Source organism: Schistocerca serialis, unplaced genomic scaffold (genome assembly GCF_023864345.2).
Source record: "Schistocerca serialis cubense isolate TAMUIC-IGC-003099 unplaced genomic scaffold, iqSchSeri2.2 HiC_scaffold_655, whole genome shotgun sequence".
In the NCBI taxonomy this organism is placed as follows: domain Eukaryota; kingdom Metazoa; phylum Arthropoda; class Insecta; order Orthoptera; family Acrididae; genus Schistocerca; species Schistocerca serialis.
Genome location: NW_026048250.1, coordinates 25,001 through 30,000, shown reverse-complemented (window position 1 = coordinate 30,000; position 5,000 = coordinate 25,001). Strand labels below are relative to the sequence as shown.

General features: G+C 52.1%; 1 non-coding gene across 1 annotated transcript in view; it reads left to right on the top strand.

The window, feature by feature from the left end:
- The first annotated feature begins 3,307 nt into the window (after positions 1-3,307).
- Positions 3,308-5,000, top strand: part of LOC126449109 (small subunit ribosomal RNA) — a 1,910-nt gene continuing 217 nt past the window's right edge. Inside the window, exon 1 of the ribosomal RNA XR_007584336.1 lies at positions 3,308-5,000. This exon is cut by the window's right edge and continues 217 nt beyond it. This is a non-coding gene — a ribosomal RNA (small subunit ribosomal RNA).

The following is a 5,000-nucleotide window of genomic DNA, read 5'->3' as shown; positions in this document are numbered from 1 at the left end:
CACCCAGTGCATCCTCTCCGCCACATTAGACAATCCACACTATCATAACCAGACCGGGAGGTCCACTCACAAAACAGAATATCCCACCCTTCCGACAACCACCATTGCTCAGCTAAGCCACCAACACCCACACACGTCCTACACAGGGGTACACCCAACATCACAATACTGCCTCCTGTCACAGCACACAAACAATGGCAGGAATGAAAGACACAGGTCTGCCACAAGCATGGAATCAGAGCGCCGCCTGTCATGAGCCAAAGGTGCATCCTGACGTGGCAAATCAGATGATGCCGCAGGCATCCACTTACTATAATCACAATCAACAAACCGGCCGCCGCCGCCGCCGCCCCCCCCCCCCCCCCCCCAATACACCTTTCCTTACAACAATGTGTACCTTAACCTAACCCATATTGCGCCTTAACCTAACCCATATTGCGCCTTAACCTAACCCATATTGCGCCTTAACCTAACCCATATTGCGCCTTAACCTAACCCATATTGCGCCTTAACCTAACCCATATTGCGCCTTAACCTAACCCATATTGCGCCTTAACCTAACCCATATTGCGCCTTAACCTAACCCATATTGCGCCTTAACCTAACCCATATTGCGCCTTAACCTAACCCATATTGCGCCTTAACCTAACCCATATTGCGCCTTAACCTAACCCATATTGCGCCTTAACCTAACCCATATTGCGCCTTAACCTAACCCATATTGCGCCTTAACCTAACCTATATTGTCCCTTAACCTAACCCATATTGTCGCTTAACCTAACCTATATTGCGCCTTAACCTAACCCATATTGCGCCTTAACCTAACCCATATTGTCCCTTAACCTAACCCATATTGTCCCTTAACCTAACCTATATTGTCCCTTAACCTAACCTATATTGTCCCTTAACCTAACCCATATTGTCCCTTAACCTAACCTATATTGTCCCTTAACCTAACCTATATTGTCCCTTAACCTAACCTATATTGTCCCTTAACCTAACCTATATTGTCCCTTAACCTAACCTATATTGTCCCTTAACCTAACCTATATTGTCCCTTAACCTAACCTATATTGTCCCTTAACCTAACCCATATTGTCCCTTAACCTAACCGATATTGTCCCTTAACCTAACCTATATTGTCCCTTAACCTAACCTATATTGTCCCTTAACCTAACCTATATTGTCCCTTAACCTAACCTATATTGTCCCTTAACCTAACCTATATTGTCCCTTAACCTAACCTATATTGTCCCTTAACCTAACCTATATTGTCCCTTAACCTAACCTATATTGTCCCTTAACCTAACCTATATTGTCCCTTAACCTAACCTATATTGTCCCTTAACCTAACCTATATTGTCCCTTAACCTAACCTATATTGTCCCTTAACCTAACCCATATTGTCCCTTAACCTAACCCATATTGTCCCTTAACCTAACCCATATTGTCCCTTAACCTAACCCATATTGTCCCTTAACCTAACCTATATTGTCCCTTAACCTAACCCATATTGTCCCTTAACCTAACCCATATTGTACCGTAACCTAACCTATATTGTACCTTAACCTAACCTATATTGTACCTTAACCCAACACACGTTGGGCCTTAACCTGCTCTGTAATTGTCATACGACGCGTTAAATTAGTGTAGTGTTGCCTAACTGCAACCCCCGCAATATAGTTTGCTACTCGCACTGCCCGGTCCCCAGAGTATCGCTTCATGTTAAACACCTTGCAGCTATACACTGTAATGCGGATGGCAGCAGGACGTACATGCTCAATGCCCTTCGCAGTTGTTCATTGGCATTCGCATGGCGAAGCACAGCCTACGTTGTGGTACGGCTTGTGTCAACTGTCCGCTGATGTTGTACGTCCAAATCACACACTGTACTGCACATTGGTCCTCATGTACTGAATGATACATCGTGGTACATGTGTGACCGTACCACGACTGCGCCAACAACGGCGAACCATACGGTCCAAATATTGTGCACTCAGCTACGTGTCGTCTCCCTATAAGAGCTGGATTGAAGTATGGTATGCCGTGGATGGCGATCAGCATGAGCCGTCTGTTGATGTAGTGGCGCGTGTTGTCAGACGTAGTCGTCTCTTCTCACACACCGTGATAGCATGGTGCACTGCGTTCCACATCTGCGACATGCGACAGAGGCCGGTTGACAGTCGTTCGCGCAATGGACATCGCATACGTACGGGGGCCACCTTCCACGTGTTCGCGAAGCGTGCACATGTTGTTGCGTGTATGTGGGCAGACATAGTGTGTCGTGACACCTGACACAGGCATGCAACAATCGTTGAATTTGCAAATGGCGATGGACGTCTACGTTTGCTGGTGACGTTACGCAAATGAAGAACTGGTAAACCGTTGTGGTGCGGTTGTTCTCGCTAGAGGTGAATCAGTGATGGCGACGATCGGTTGAGCTACCAACCGGTTGTTTCAGCGATACCCACCATGCCCACGAACGTGAATGGCATGTGGGTGTGAAGCGATACGCGGCGGTGGCTGGGTGGGACCGTCCCCGGCCGGTGAGGGGGGGCCTCCCGGCGTGCTGGCCGCGCGGTGCGTGGGCGCACGCGCTACAGCCGGCTGGTGGGGGCGGCCAGTGGCAGGCGCGCCGGCCGACGGAGGCGGCAGGCGGCGCAGCTGCGCGCCGGCGCACCCTGCACGCGGCGCCGTGCGGCCAAAGTAGGTCCTCGCGGGCCCGGTGCGAAGCGCGGTGGACATCTGCAGTGTGCTGGTCCGATTGAGGACTGTGTGCGCTGAGGATGCGCCGCCGCCCGGCGCTCGGCGCCGCGACGCCGTCTGCTGCTCGGTCGCCTCTGCGGTTCTCGCAGGTGGATTGTATCGCAGCTGTGCGGACGTGTTGGCGCGTGCGCTGTGCTGGGAGAGTTCGCTTCGGCACCCAAGTGGGGCTTTTGTCCTTCTGTGGCGCTGGCGTTGGAGCTGCCGGCCACCGTAGGTGGCGCGTGTTGTCTCCCGCCGGCAATGCCACGACAGCACGCTCCCGGGCCTCTGTCGGCAGCGGCAAGCTCAGTTGGGAGCACGGGTGGTCGCACCTAAAGCGTCTACTCGCCAAACTCCGGGCGATTGCGCCTCTCTCGAACCCGACCAAGTACTTAGGACGGCGCTGCGCGCCGCCGGGACCTGAGAGGGTTTCGAGGTGTATTGTGCAGGGGAGCTCAGCCTCCTCCTGTTTGCAGAATAATTGAGCGGACGCTTGCGTGTTCGCGCGGGCCCCCGGGACACACTCCCGGGCGGCCGGCTGCTCAGCTCTAGTTGACGCAGCTCCCTGGTTGATCCTGCCAGTAGTCATATGCTTGTCTCAAAGATTAAGCCATGCATGTCTCAGTACAAGCCGCATTAAGGTGAAACCGCGAATGGCTCATTAAATCAGTTATGGTTCCTTAGATCGTACCCACGTTACTTGGATAACTGTGGTAATTCTAGAGCTAATACATGCAAACAGAGTCCCGACCAGAGATGGAAGGGACGCTTTTATTAGATCAAAACCAATCGGTCGGCTCGTCCGGTCCGTTTGCCTTGGTGACTCTGAATAACTTTGGGCTGATCGCACGGTCCTCGTACCGGCGACGCATCTTTCAAATGTCTGCCTTATCAACTGTCGATGGTAGGTTCTGCGCCTACCATGGTTGTAACGGGTAACGGGGAATCAGGGTTCGATTCCGGAGAGGGAGCCTGAGAAACGGCTACCACATCCAAGGAAGGCAGCAGGCGCGCAAATTACCCACTCCCGGCACGGGGAGGTAGTGACGAAAAATAACGATACGGGACTCATCCGAGGCCCCGTAATCGGAATGAGTACACTTTAAATCCTTTAACGAGTATCTATTGGAGGGCAAGTCTGGTGCCAGCAGCCGCGGTAATTCCAGCTCCAATAGCGTATATTAAAGTTGTTGCGGTTAAAAAGCTCGTAGTTGGATTTGTGTCCCACGCTGTTGGTTCACCGCCCGTCGGTGTTTAACTGGCATGTATCGTGGGACGTCCTGCCGGTGGGGCGAGCTGAAGGCGTGCGACGCGCCTCGTGCGTGCTCGTGCGTCCCGAGGCGGACCCCGTTGCAATCCTACCAGGGTGCTCTTGAGTGAGTGTCTCGGTGGGCCGGCACGTTTACTTTGAACAAATTAGAGTGCTTAAAGCAGGCAAGCCCGCCTGAATACTGTGTGCATGGAATAATGGAATAGGACCTCGGTTCTATTTTGTTGGTTTTCGGAACCCGAGGTAATGATTAATAGGGACAGGCGGGGGCATTCGTATTGCGACGTTAGAGGTGAAATTCTTGGATCGTCGCAAGACGAACAGAAGCGAAAGCATTTGCCAAGTATGTTTTCATTAATCAAGAACGAAAGTTAGAGGTTCGAAGGCGATCAGATACCGCCCTAGTTCTAACCATAAACGATGCCAGCCAGCGATCCGCCGCAGTTCCTCCGATGACTCGGCGGGCAGCCTCCGGGAAACCAAAGCTTTTGGGTTCCGGGGGAAGTATGGTTGCAAAGCTGAAACTTAAAGGAATTGACGGAAGGGCACCACCAGGAGTGGAGCCTGCGGCTTAATTTGACTCAACACGGGAAACCTCACCAGGCCCGGACACCGGAAGGATTGACAGATTGATAGCTCTTTCTTGATTCGGTGGGTGGTGGTGCATGGCCGTTCTTAGTTGGTGGAGCGATTTGTCTGGTTAATTCCGATAACGAACGAGACTCTAGCCTGCTAACTAGTCGCGTGACATCCTTCGTGCTGTCAGCGATTACTTTTCTTCTTAGAGGGACAGGCGGCTTCTAGCCGCACGAGATTGAGCAATAACAGGTCTGTGATGCCCTTAGATGTTCTGGGCCGCACGCGCGCTACACTGAAGGAATCAGCGTGTCTTCCTAGGCCGAAAGGTCGGGGTAACCCGCTGAACCTCCTTCGTGCTAGGGATTGGGGCTTGCAATTGTTCCCCATGAACGAGGAATTCCCAGTA